Source organism: Erithacus rubecula (genome assembly GCF_903797595.1).
Source record: "Erithacus rubecula genome assembly, chromosome: 6".
Lineage (NCBI taxonomy): Eukaryota > Metazoa > Chordata > Aves > Passeriformes > Muscicapidae > Erithacus > Erithacus rubecula.
In genome coordinates this window covers 47,580,632-47,596,134 of record NC_136688.1, presented here as the reverse complement: position 1 = coordinate 47,596,134, position 15,503 = coordinate 47,580,632, and positions in this window count along the sequence as shown.

Genomic DNA, 15,503 nt, shown 5'->3' with positions numbered 1-15,503 from the left:
ATCCTGTTTTATAGGAACAGCCTCTGAAAATCTTTCATTCCTGTTTGATAACAACTAAAAAAAATTCTGCATCAAATTTTCTGATTTCTATTTAAAAGGAGAGGGAAGCCTTGATTGCTTTCAGGCTTCTCTGATGTGAGCAAGGAGCAGGCCTTGACAACATGAATCTCTTTTTTGGTGTCAGACATGATTATGCCATGGAATCACTGCTCAGGACAGCACCACAATTTGTCTTTTTTAATATAGAATTTAACAAACTACTGAGCAGGAATGGGGAATGTCATAAATGGATTTTGCCATGAAAACTGTGTTCAAGTTGCTGCACCATGAGCTAAACTTCAGAGACAGATCCAGTGTAAGTATTGAAGAAAAGGATCTGCCCTGAGGATTTCAGTTGAACTCTGCCCTTTGAAAGAAGTGAGGCCCTTTATATACCTTGTGCACACAAGCAGGAGATAACCACAACAGACTCAAACCAAAGTAAGTAAAACAGTGTTTAGTTAATTTTCAGACCGCTTTAGAGATCTTCCTTGTTGATAGCATGTTCATATAAACTTTGCAGACTCCATTTGCCCTTTTAGCTGCAGATTCATTTTTCATCTCCTAAAAATAAATCCTTGCTAAGTTAGGGTTTTAAAACACTCGTAATGCTCTGGATGAAAAAACACCTGCAGTACAGAGGAAAGACCTGATAAGTTGCTGCAAATGAAAGCAACCAGGAAATGGCAGCTCCCACCTCCTAAATGCTACCTGCCTTCAGCAATACAACTCTTCAAAACCATGCATAAAAAGCCAGCTACTCAATTTTTTTTTCTTAAGCCACATAGAAAAAAAAGGCTTTGAGGAAATATCTACAAAGCCAGCTAAAAAGGTCAAGGGGTCAAGGCCATTCTGCCCTGAATTCTCCCACTTTTTGCACTCAGTCCTGACTGATCTCTGGAGAGTTACATGCATCCTAGGGTTACTAAGACAAAATTCACATTCAACATGATTTAAAGTCAAAATACAATCAATTATGGTAAAATATAGATTTATAAATAGATTAAGTGGGCTTTTGCGTTTTGTGTTTTAACTGTTCTTCACATCCTTGTTCCTCATACAAAATCAGAAAATATGTTGTTTGCTTTTGGGTTTTTTTAAGTTTTATTTCAAAACTCAGTCTTCCTTGCTGTCTTTTGTAATCTGGGAGAAGAAAGAGTTGAGCTATGGGTAAGTGACTGATGAATTTCTCTCTTTCTACACAGGTCAAAGACAGGCTCAGCAGCATCTACTCTCCTGTGCTAGAGCCACTCCTTGATGCAAGTCTGTCCTGGAAGGGGAACTAGAGCAGTTTCACCTCCTGAAACAAAGTCTCAGAAACTTTGGATTTTCCCACAAGCTCAAATGCTTATTTTATTCTTATCATATTCTTAACTTAAAACTATTTGGGCCTGATTCTGATGTATACCCAGGTGTGCACCAAGGTGTAACAGCACAGATTTCAGTGGGATCTCTTGTGCTGCACATCTGCACAAGCAGCAGCACAAACAGGACCACTGTTGGGTTTGAGTTTACCTGGCTTTCCTTCATACTGATGAGTCAGTACAGAGTCACAGCTCTCTCTTATCCTCCCAGAGTATGGCTCTGTTTCAAAAACCCAAAATAGCAAAGTCTGCTGCACTGCCAAACAGGAGACCCAGATTAAAGAATTTCAGACAGCAGTCTATCACAAGCCCGTCAAAACCATGTATATCGTGCAAATAGTGATCGGAGAGACAGATCAGGTGACTGAACCAATATAGCAGTGCAATATGTTCGCTACCTTAATTATCTCAACTTTTTTTTTTTTTTTTTTTGGTGAGAAACCAAAACTATTTGCTTCTTCCCTCCTCATAAAGATATTTAGTGTTACTATGCCTATGGTTATGGAGATATTTTTAACACAGGATTAGAAAAGGGGAATGTTTTTGGAAATAGGTCTTTTGTTTAAAAATGTGTGGTATCATTGAGTTGGTAGTCCAAAGTAGATGCAAAAATAGCCTCTCTCCACTGCTCCTTCTTCTTTGCCCTTTCCTCCCTCTCCTCTGAAGCCCATGAGGCTGTCTCCTACCTTTTATTAAAGAACCAACAACCAAGACAAGCTAGTACACACATGAAGAAAAACAGCAGTTAGGAATAAACCTATTATTCTTTGTAAAATTGTCCCAGCATTATTTTTAATTTGAGCACAAACAGAATTTTTTAGGTGAATATTGCTTCAGTTTGCTTCAGTTTATAACACGGTCATTAAATCCATATCAAACATGTGTGTTTTAGAGTTAAATCCTCTAAGACAACGAGATGAAATGAGTAATCATTTGATAGAATACTTATAATGAATTAGATTTGAAAATGTTGGAAAGTCATTCAAGGAAAATCCTTCTTTTACCTTACACTGAAAACATATCATTAGCCTTAATTTAAGTCAAGGTGAGGAGAGGAAGGGGGGCAAGAGGAGGGGAATAGGCATTGCAGGAAACTCTTGAGTGAGTATTGTTTAATCCCATTTAGGGACACTTTGAACAATGACATATATATAATGAGATATTTAAAATTCTTTGCTCAATCTCTAGCTAAAGGCTTTTACTGTGGAAAAAAATGAGTAATTCAATATGGACTACACAGCCTTTCACATGCTTTTATTCTTGATTTGTTGGACATATATAACATAAATTTCAAAACCAATCTATTAATGACTTAAATTGGAAACTGGTTTCCTTTGCTTTACATACAGCATTTCAGTAACAAGCATAATAACGGTGGATCAATAGATGCTATTTGGTGCAGTATTTGAGGCATGTTAGCATTAGTCCTGTATCTCTATTATTGAACATTGTGTCAACAAATTCCTGTTTCAAGGAGGATGGCAAAAATATTTTCCAGTGTCAAGGTTATTTAACCACATGAAATGGTAAGAGTTTTTTTTGTTTCCTCCTAACCTTGCCTCTTCCTTCTTCTTCTTTTAAATAATCCATGTTTTGATCAAATCAGTGGATAAAAAAAATATTTTTGCATCAAATCTGTGTGCTGTCAACTAAGATTATGTTCTTTAAAATGGATAGTGGTTCTGGGAAGAAAATCAATTTTTTTTCTCTTAGAGAAACATAAAAAAAGAGAAAGTCACTAATGTAAACACAAATTTAGAAAGTAACAGACACAAAGCGAGAGAGAACAAAAACAGTTGAGTTTACCATTTGAAGAATTTAGCTAGGGAATTATTTCCAACCTATAGTTCTCAAACACAGCATGAAAAGACAGAAAAATGAAATTTTAATCATTAGAATTTGACAGCTCACAGTCATAATATGCTGACATGTGTAACAGGAATTAAGGGGTTCTGCAGGCAGAATCAGCACTAATATTTTTTTAGGCAAATCATTTCTTTCAGCTCCATGAAACACGCCATGGTGGAGAATCACTGGACACTTACAAATTACAGATATAATATAACTGTACCTTTCTTTAAATCCATTATTAAGCAGCTTTAATCCAGAGGTATTCATTGCCACCTAACTGGAACAAAATTTTTATGCCACAAATAAAAGGAGGCTCTATGTGGTGACCACAGGCACAGCAGGGAACAGCTTGATGGCTGCAGCCAAAACAAATCCTGAAACTTCTTGACACTCACCTATGAACTGAAGGTCAATTTTTCTATCTATGAAAAAAAAAGCCAAAACCACATCAGTAGACCACAATGTATGTACCATGTTTGGCCAATGCTGGACTCCACAGTGTGACTGCACCAAAATTCTCAGACTTTGAAGGTGTGAAGCATTCTTGGTTCACCTGATCTTTGAGAAATCCATCAAATATACAGTAGGTTTGCAGTCTTAAAATGTCAGGCTTGTGAGGAAAACAAACACATTTTATCTACTTAGTACTACAGACAAGTGCACTTTAAAAGACTACATAAATTATTTCCCTTTTTAAAATACATTTTATAGATGTCAACATGTTTTCTGGATACTTTACAATCCTTTCAGAAGAACTCTTGGAGGTTCTAACCCACAGACTCATAACTCAAAGACCAATCCCAAACACATATGGCATTAGCATTGGTTATATGTTGGGCAGCTCCATGGATCACATTTGTGGGGCTCAGGCAGCTGATGAGAGCTGGCTGAAAGGGGGAAGGTGAGCTCAATTGGCTGGAGCTGTGTGGTATGGCAGCAGCTGAGCAGCGGGTAACAACGCAGAGATACAGCATTGCTTTCACACTTCAGCATATGACTCATGCAGAATATGAGTGACTCACATGCAGTATGTCATACCCAACAAAACTGAGCAGACTCGGGGAAAACCTGAATATAACATAAGCATCATGCTCATGCCCTAATCACCTTGCAGAATTAGCTGGGATAAATCCCTACTGCCCCCTGCTTTATCACTATTAGCTGCAAATATCAAGGATGAACTCAACATGCTGACTTCAGAACATTTCTGTAGTAGAATCACTGGCATTTTATGAGCACTACATCATAAGGCTTGTTTCCAGCAGGTGTAACTTTATAACATCCAGGTCAGGTGTATTAAGCAACAGGGGATGCATTTCTTTGGCAGTAATCTGCTACTGTGGCACAAACAATCAGGGATGAGTATCTGACTCAACAAACAGCTGTTGAAATTCTCCCTTGCTTTTTGTTCCTAAGCAGATGGCACAACCCATCCAGCCTGTACCCTATGCATTGTGCAAGTTCAACAAGCTCTTCAGCCGGTGCAGAGCCAGTTCCTAACTCAGTACCATAAATCTGCCAACTTCTCTTTGCATATCCTTGAATCCTGCAGAGAGGATAAAAATATCTTTGGAGCTGACAGTCTTTGTGTTTTTACAGTTCTTTGTGGCATAAACCCTGTGAAGGCAAAAAACCTTGGTAGCCAAGTGTTTCCAGGTAGTAAGGGATGGGCCAAGGGCAAGCAGTACTACCAGAAATCTTTTTGACAGAGTGCATTTGCTGTTGGGGGCTTAAGGACTGCCTTTTAGGGCAACAAAGATGGTTAGTCGTACTCTTCCATCATTTTGCTTCTCTCTATATATTCATGTCTGTTGACCATAAATAAAATCTTTTGTCAAATCCATGAAAGTTTCAAAAGGTGAAAACAGAAGTAGTTCAGAGAAATTAAATAGCATACATCTAGGATCCTGAATTCAGTTACTCCTGCTTCAACCCTCTGAACTCCCTATTCTTTTCTGAGGCTTATCATATGTATCAAGAATTTTTCCTTCTGTCTTTCCTCTTCATTTGTGTGCCAGCATTTTTTCTCCCAATTTGAATTTTTTCTTCTAAAACTCATCCCCTTCATCAGAGGAGAATTTGATTTCTGTGCCAAGACCTCAGGAATTGCTATATTCCCTTCTAAAACTTTTGTTTCTATTTCCATGAATTCAGTACTAACTCTAGATATGTGAACTTTTGATGTGTTAAATTATCATCTAATGTGTTAAATTATCTGATGTGTTAAGTTATCATCTTCTGTCTTTTGCCATGCCCTGTATGCCTTCCTTTGGATTTGCACTGGAAGATGCACTCACCTGAAAACATATTCCAGACTCTGCAGTGAAAGAATGAAAAGAATGAATAAATGAATTCTGCTTGAAGTGACAGTATGTATTATGAAAGAAGTTTTAATTTCAGATGATAAAGACTGAACCCTACCCTCCAGAGGCCTGTGATAATGAGCAGGCTAATGGTGGCAAACCCCACCTCTCAAAGATACTGCACTGTGTTCATGGGCTCAGCAGTGAACCAGCAGTGCCCTTTATTTCTTCCTCTTTGGATCTGGCATGTGTCAGTTGAGGTATCCAGAGACAGCACAGATGCCCAAACGTGGGCAGGAAGCCAGGTTGCAGGGCTTACAGTATAAATATATATTTTTTTTACTTTATGCATACCCTTTTTCCCAGTAAGTGTGTTTTTCGGGCTTAGAAACTCTGTGTTCTTAGCTATTTTAAGAAACCTGAAGGGTGAGAGATGGAGAAGCAGCAGACATGTTGGCAACAAAGATCGCTCCATGAACAGAATGCCAAGATTAAAACAACCGAGGGAAAAAAAAGAAAAAGGAAAAAAAAAAAAAAAGAGGGATACCTTTGACTTTTTTCTTGCTCTTCCATCTCAAAAAATTGGCTCATCTGAAACTGTTGGTTTCTGGCAAAGATTTGATATCAAATGAGAGAAATAGCATGTTCCTGAAGCAAGGTGATTTCCAACGTGAGGCTAGATGTGCATTCAGCTTCTTCTACTTGGCAGCTATCATGAAGGGCAAAAAGATTTACCATTTCTTCAGAGGGTATATAACAGGGTTGCCCCAATCTGTCAGAAAGTGTTAGAACTCAGAAAGGCTTGAAGTGGGATTTAAAAGTTACTGAAGCTCATTTGTTCACAATGTCAGGTGTGGATCCACCCCAATCAAAATAAAAGATAGGAAGAAGGAAATACTGAAGGGAGTCCTAAAGGGAAGTTTTTCACACAACCAAGCTGAGTGAGAACACAAAATAAAGAGGGAAAATGCAGAAGTCCTTGCAGTTGCTGTTTATCAGCTGATCTGTTGGACCCTAGGCTCATGAACTCTGTTTGCCAAATGTAAAAGGGGAGTTACACATTTTATATATACAGTGTATGTGTGTGAGGGAGAAGAAAGTTAAAGAAGAAAGAAAGAAAGAAAGAAAGAAAGAAAGAAAGAAAGAAAGAAAGAAAGAAAGAAAGAAAGAAAGAAAGAAAGAAAGAAAGAAAGAAGAAAGAAAGAAAGAAAGAAAGAAGAAAGAAAGAAAGAAAGAAAGAAAGAAAGAAAGAAAGAAAGAAAGAAAGAAAGAAAGAAAGAAAGAAAGAAAGAAAGAAAGAAAGAAAGAAAGAAAGAAAGAAAGAAAGAAAGAAAGAAAGAAAGAGAAGAGAAGAAAAAGAGAAAAAGAGAAAAAGAGAAAAAAGAGAAAGACAAATGAGAATGCTACTTATAATGTCAAACATCATGATTTTTGGACACTGCCTCACAGTTTGCATGAGGACATGAGGATGGGATATTAACTAAGGCTCTACATAGGTTTTTTCATTTGTAAGAAAAAGAAAGCTAAAAAATAGCACTGCATAACCTCTACAAAATGGGTCACAACTGGACTAGAAGTAATTGCAGAAGTCCTATTTTGTCTAACAACATTTCTCCAATGGTCTGTCCAGATTTCTGTCTAATCTAATTTATCCATACGCCTATCACTTTGAAAATGACTTGCCATTTTTCACATTTTATTAATCCATCTTTGAAAATTCAAAATATGATTCAGAAACAGGAATTGGCCTTATGAAACAAAAATAATAAGTAAAAGCACATGCTTAAATCTGCACACTGTCTTACTATGCAAGAATTAAAATGCATACTGCATCTCAAAGATCTTTTTTATTCTTTCAAAGCAAGAACTAATGGAATAAGGGAAAGAAAAGTTTCCACGGCCCAGATATGTCTTTGCTGAATCACTTTGTAAGGTGTGGACAATTGAGTCATAAACTTTCACACTACAGATGGCTGTGTTTCTTTCATAGTGAATCAAGCTCTAAAAGATCTGTGACACTTTATGTTATATGTTAACTAGAGAGGCATATTATGTAAAAAGCACATAGGGTTTCACATGCACTAGTGCTCTCTGCACAAGAGAGCATCATTTTCAATATTCACTCATAAAACCAGCTTCCATTTTTATTTACTAAATTTCTTGTGCAATTGCCTGAAGTACATTCATGCTATCAGACTTACTGGAGATCCTACTTTGTAGAGCTTCAAAAATTCATTTTATGTCCCATAATTTATTTTTTTTTTTTTACTTTGAAATAAAATAAAAAAAACCAACACTAAATATCTTTCTAGATTGACACCCAAGCTAATGCAACTTTAAGAAATGAAAGAAAAGACAAGCAACTTGATATATATATATATATATATATGTGTGTGTGTGTGTGTTTTCCCACATGGTATAAATGTCCAAATATTTTAGGCACATTTCAGAATTTTAGAACTGATATGACAATGCAAAAATACTTGCTGTCTATATTCAACCAAATCTCTCTTCAATGCAAGGCCTTCCAACAGAAATGCTGGTACCTGTAACTACAGGTGCACAGTGCACAGTTACAGTGGCACTGTAAGGTTTTAAGAGCTCCAGTAAAATTTCTATTTACATTTTGACTGCAAGTACACTCCTTTATAAACATTAATTTTAAAACCAGATAAAAAAGCTTAAAATCATGCCTCCCCAGCTGACAGGTAGTTCTGTGGCCATGAACCAAAGGGCTGTCACTGAGGAGGATCAATAGATAGAACAAAGATTAACACTTTGTTATTCTGAGCAAAGAACATTTTGTTCTCATTTTTCTGAGCTAGTGGAACGTAGTTACACACTGTACAAATTGTTTCTAAGGCAATAATGAATAACTGTATTTAAAAACAAAGAAAAATTATAGGCAAAAAAAGATCACTATAGTCCACCTCTCAAGATACATCCTCTTCTTTGGACACTACTACTGCTTCACACAAACCTATAATTTGTTATTGAAGAGGAAATTTTCTTAATTAGAAAAAGAACTGTATTCATTACTATGCTGCGAGCCAGAAATGGACTAATACTGGGAATTAATCCCTGTGTTTTTGGAACTTTTTTATTCAAAACTCTATCTGAGCTTTTCTGGAGATGTAAAAATGTGTCAGGCTGAATTTAAAACTATGCTTTAGATCAAGCTGGTTAAACATCTTGACCCAGCAGATAAAAATTTCTTAGAGTAACTGAAGGATCACATTTCAGTCACATCTCTAAATGCATAAACTAAAGGAAAAAATAGGTAGTGGATAAAAAGACAGACACAATGAGAACAGAAGTTTTCAACACTCTTTCACTGTCTTTCGAGATAAAGATTACTTCAAACACACCAAATATTGGACACACGTGATTGGCTTGTTCCCTAATCTAAGGTCTCATGATTCAAAGTTTGTTATTAACACTTTTTAGCTTAGGGTAAGAATCAGATTTCCTGATATATAACCTATATAAGCACTAATGTACTTCATCTGATTTTTTTACAGCTTCTGTGATATCCCCTCAACTATGTTGTCTGTGCTGTAAGGGTCCCCACTGAGTCTGTTTCACAGACACCATTATTCCCTTTCATCTGAAATTTCTGACAAAAGACAAACTTTTGCTGCCACTTGGTTCCCAACTGAAGGCTAAAATTGGGTGTGGTGTCTGTTTTAGCTTCTCTCAGATCTTAATTCTGTTGTGGTCTTTAAATACCCTGTGCTATTTAGAGGTAGTAGATGAGTCATCTGAGCCATGGAAAATGTGTTTCATTATTATGACATCGAATCTGTGGATTGTTCTTACTTAAACTACAGCTCTATGATGTTTGCTACCAGTCTTCAAAGACATTTGAGCCCATTTTGCCCAAATGAGCCCATTTTGCCCAAACAGGCCACTGTGAGCTCTTGGTGTGCATTAAAACCTCCTGCAGTTTTCTGTTTATTGCACATAAGCATTTTTTACATGTAGCACAACTGGAGTTTCAGACACTCATTCAAAATAACCTGCTTGTTAACTTACTTCTACACCCACATCTTTAGACAGATTATGAAGGTCTTGCAGGCTAATTTGTCCCCCCTAATTAGGTCCTGAGAGCTTTGCAATATAGTTTCTTACTACGCTTTAAATTCAAAAAAAACCTCTTTGGAGGTAATTTGACACATAAAATGCATGTAGTCCTCAGTGTGTTTGCCACATGTTCTGCTGTTTCCTGCTATGTTAATATGCCCTTTCATCATTTCCTCTCACCACATCCTCTTGACTGTGCTTCTTTCACCCCCTCCTCCATACACTTTCACTGGCTTATCACTACTCCTCAGAGAGTTTCACTTACCCTGGGAAGTAGCATCTGTAATAGAACCAGTTGGTTATAATTTAGAGAAGAAATTATAGCAAATAATCAACCTTTTGAGTTTTAGATCTGAATACTTTCAGGGCAACTTTCAACTTCTGTTTCTACTCTTGTATTTTTCCAGCCACAGCTAATTATCTTCTTGTCTGTGTTCATACCACATTGAACAAGACCATTGTAATATATTTTACTGGCAAGTTCAGAAAGATTGAAACTGAGTGTTAACAAAATGATGCTTTCCAGAGCAAGGGCAGGTTTTGATAGGCTTACTCAAGTAGGAAACAATATGATCTCCCAAGGAATAGAGTACCAAAAAGTGGATGTTATATTGCTCCCAATAGAATCCTTAACTCCCTTGCCAAAAGATATTTAATGTGCAACCATCTTTACTGTAAAACAAATGCTGAAGAGGTGCAGTCAGTGATATTTGCACAGGTTCATTCTCATTAAAGGCTTTTATAATAGCATTCACTCTGGTGTAAACTTTTAAAAATTGACTTCTAGATCCATTAATCCCCTTCATCTCCTTCTCAGGTGCTTAATGTGTGACATTGTAGCTAAAAGGACTATTTTGGTCCTTAGATGAATAAACAGGGTAATACAGAGTAGAAGCAGAAAAGTCACATATCTTTTTAATAGCAGTAGGACCACTCCTAGAAGGATTGGAAATACTTTGGAGCAGGAAAGACTTCAGAGATGGCATTCAAGGAGGACTTAGAGTGAAAGACATAAATAGCTCTATTTATTTAGAGTAATGCAAAGAACACCTTGGTTATGGTTTAAGCACATCTCTAGAGATATATAAAGACAATCTTCATTCAGAAGGAAAAAAAACTTTTACAAAATTGCAAAAATCAACAGCTAAAGACTAAAGTTGTATTCCAGATGCTCAGTGTTAACAGCACTGAAACCTCTATGTGAGGTTTAGGGTGGATTACCCCCACTGCAACTATCAAATGTGTTACTGGATAGTTGAAAAAGGTGATACTTATCCAACGACAGCTGTTAGATTTGAAGCAAGAGTTAATCCAGAGAAGTTATATCGCCTGAGATATGCAGATAAAATTTTTAATTTGGTCTACCTAGTTTCTAATAAGAATTGTTGCAGTTCTTCCCACACCTGTGGGAGAGCACACTTGTGCCCTTTGGCTGTGACACTCCCAGCCTAGTCACTGCACAGCCAATATCCCCAGCAACAGATTTCTACCTCCCATTAAGTGAAAGAAAGGGAGGGACTCTCAGGAGAATGTAATTGTTGAATGCCTATGCAGTAAGACCCAGTGTTGTGTCTCTCTTCTGGCAGTGTATATATATATATATACATATATATATATATATATACTATATATATATAGTCAGAAGAGCTTCTGAATTATAATTCAAAACACAGAATTAAAAACCTGCATCTTTCTGTTGACTGTACATGAAGTCTGGAGTCCTGATTATAAATAGTGGGATGGCAGGACAGCCATACAAAAGCATTCTGTCTTTGCAGCCCCTACTCCTTTCCTATAACCAGAATGAAGGTTGTATGTGCAAGAATGAGAGGGATGCTGCTTCTCTGTTTTCTCCTCAAAATCACACATTCTGCTGTGACCTTCCCTTTATGTGTTGTTTCAATTCTCCTGTTTATTTCTATCTCTTCAGCTTGTTTGCAGAGTAGAAAGTCAGCCTGTGAGAGGAATTGCTGGGGATCTCTACTTGGTGCAGAGAATTCTGCTCCTGGGGCTATTTTCTACCCTGATGGATCTGCCCACAGCTCTGCCTCTGCAGTGGATGTTTCCCAGGGTCTGCATCGGTTCAGTTTGTTCAGGCTTTATCACTAAACATCATGTTATACATTGGAATAATGCTTCTGTACTGAATGTATGCATTTGCCTAGCTGTGTGGGCACAACAGGCAGGATTAAAAGTGTTTTCCAAGGTTCAACACTGAGCATATAATGACTGTCACAGGGGAGAGCCACTTCCCTAAATGATGAAAGAGCAACACGCCATTACACATTATTTAAACACTCTCTGACATCTCCTGCAAATGCACAGCCACAGAGGAGTGGCAAAGTGTGTCTTGCTGTACAGCTACCAAAAAAAAAAAAAAAAATCCAGTGCTTACTGCACTGAGGACAAGCATCCTCAGACCACATCAGGCAGAGCATTATTACAGAGATTATGGACTACCTCCTCATTCACCATGAAACTTGCCTTCCTCACTTCACTGTTAGAGGCCAGAGCAAAAACTGTGCTCCAATACTGAAGAGAAAACCACCCTTATTCTCTTTGTTTATCCCTAATCCATGGTTAGCACAGAAGACAGAATTAGTTCAGCACTACAGGATGTTTTTTTCACCAAGAGCAGGTTAACTTCTGTTTGCCAAAAGCAGAGACCTGTTGGTGAGAGCTGCAAGAGTCTGCTGAAGTGGAATGCACCCTGGCACTGTGACCTAGCACTGAAATAGAATTTAGTGGACTTTCCTGACCTGGCTGTCACAAAATTATCCTAAGTGAAGATGAAAATGATGAATGAAACTGTATGATGCTGAAGATACCCTTTTGAAAGGAGTTTATTTTCAAGATATCACAGAAGCAGGATTTAAGTATCTGATCTGTCTTGTGCATGTACATAAAGAAACACTACCAAATCCTAGTTTAGGAGAAAGCTGTAGCTTGACTTGTGCAACTAAACATCCCTGAAATCAGCAGACACCACAAGCAATACCTATTTAACAATAGAAACACTTGGTATTTCACTTCACAGTTAACTCTGAAAATAACTGGGATTTCAGGTTGAACGGGAAGGTTATACCAGCCACATATGAATTGATGTTTATTCTTAAAAATAATAATTAATCTTTCTAAATGTCAATCTATTTATATACAACAGAAATGAGTCACTCTTATTTCACATTAATGAGGAGCCATCTTCTTAATGGCTTATCCTGACACAAATATGCTGCTTTCTTGAAGAACACAGCAATATAGAAATAACGCTTCTGTTAAAATTCATGCATAATCAAAACAAATTGAATATCCACTTTTATTTCCATGGGGAACAGAACTATAAAGATTAATGCTAGACAATGATATTTAATTAAAGGTTATTTACTTTATAAGTACTTCCATGTTTTCGAGAGTGGTCTCCTCATTTGAAGCAGGAAGGTGTAACACATTTCTAACAGTCATAGGTGAGGAAAACCAGTTCTGATCACAGCACAGTGCTTACAGCAATGCTGACAAACTGTCTAGAAAAATTTTTCACATTAAAGAATTCTGGTGTTAAAGAATTTAAGTGCATTTTAATTGACTTTTCAAAATTCCATTTTTTATTCACAAACACACCTGAACACAATAACAGAAATTCATTTTTATATGCATTATTCTCTCTGATGGCATGTTGTTGTACACATACTCCTCTCTTCATTTTTGAGAAACAAAATAAAAGGTTAGGCTCTTTCAAGTAATAACCAAATAAGTTTCATTTTGTTGGGCACTAGACAGTTGCTGTTTTCCAGACTATTTCTTTTTTTAATAAATTGTTAACTACTTCAGAGAAATTAGGGGAAGTAGTTTTTATGACAGCAGATACTGAACTAAAGGGAGTACAGAAGAAAATTGCAGAGGAAAATTGGGGTTTTGAGGCTAAAATTTAGAATTAGACTTTGGAACACCAAATTTCTAAGAGATTTCTTTTTAAAATGCAAGAATTGTTGGGATATATGTAGCTGATGATTGTTTCTCCTCAGTATGAACACACAACCCCAAACACAACATTTTCAATAAAAGTTGTATTAGCCATCTACAGCTACAATGCTGTTTAAAATACACAAATAAAATAGCTTTATTTGGATTGTAATTAACATGGCAAATATCAGAATATTCTACAGGAAACAAACATTCCAAATCCATGTATTTTATTTCTTCTGACAACTGGCAAAGTATATTTTACTGCAGAATGCTTTATTGCTTCTTAACTATTCACCCTACACAGTATACATAAAAGCTTAATGAGTATAGCTGCATAAAAACTAATTTTAATGCTTTTAAAATCAATGGTGAACAAAATGTTGTTCAGATTGTTTTTCAAACAACTATACCACATCTGATCCTTTGAGGAAAAGCAATTACTTCTTCTTGTCATAGCCAATACATTTCTTCATTCTCCCATTTTAGTTGTACCATTCTTAGGGACCTTTACACCAGCTGCAATGCAAACACTTAAACATATGAGCAAGTATAAAAGAATATTGTTATTAAATGTCTAATCAATAAAATGCCACTTCCGCTAATAGGCTAGTAGTGAGGAGGGCAAGAGGAGAAAAAAATAAAAGATTTTTTTTTTACAAGCTAACAAATAGTATATGCAAGTTTGATTAATTAAATATATCTCTAAGGAAAATTTGCAGAACAAAATATATAAAAGATATACAAAAATCTCTATAAAACAGATTCTATAATCTAGATTTAGCTCCTGCTTTTCTTAACCACTCTGCAAGTAAACATCAGCTTTTTTTTTTTTTTTTTTTTTTTATTTTCTAAAAAAATATCAAATGTAATAATTTTCTGTAAGTTTCAACTGCTATAAATCATTTGGAACTTTATGCACACCTAAATTATGCAATTGCATTGGCAGCAAGGAAATCATCATTGTTTAGTGTTCTGTACCTCTGTCATTCTTTCATAGAGAATTTTATTGCAGTAGGCACCACAATTGTTGAGAGTTTCTTAGCATTTATATTAGAGAGACCAATTTTTTAAGATATGTAATTCAGTCATAAAAACTAAGATCATCACCTGAAAGTGTTAGTTTGTGAATTTCCAAACATGCACACGCACAGACACAAACACACATACATACATATTTTCTGATTTAAATGCTTCTTTTTCTTTCCCTTAACCTGCACTCCTGAAGTCTAAAAAATACATTCCTCCTTTTATAGCAATTTTTGCAGGCCATGAGGCCAGAATGCTGACTATTTCTGTGCTACAGTCAAAGAAACAAGTAACAATAACAACCAACCAAGGTACTGAGGTTTATAAAATATCCTTAGCACGTGCATGAAAGTCTCTTTCCATATGCAGTTGGGATGCATTCAGTACTATGTTTTAGAAATAAGAAAATATATATGTTATACAAATGTACACTGTTCATAGTTTGTTTTTTTTTCTGGACACATATATGAAGTGTGTATTGAATCCATATTAAGAGTCATGCAGAAACATTACTAAACATGCCTGTGTATAGCCCACATTCTCCTTTCATTCCAACATAGCCCCTGTTGGCAAAGTTAAAAATAGGTGTTGCTTTAAAAACTCATGTTTCACATGTTTTTTGTGTGCAAGGGCTGCAGTTTCAAGCTCTGCCTTTACTGCAGCTGCATTTGGAGCAACTTGCTTTTACCACTGTAATTAACTCAGCCCTTTGGAAAGAGGTTTTGGCTTAACCTCCTTCTATAGCTGCCTCTCCCAGTAAAAATTTTCTACATCACAGGTCTTGTAATTTCTAAGCATAGTTATTTAAGTGCTTCTTTTGTAATTATTTTGTTTCTTCCTTCAGAATCTAAATAGTTAGCAATAGACACAGCAG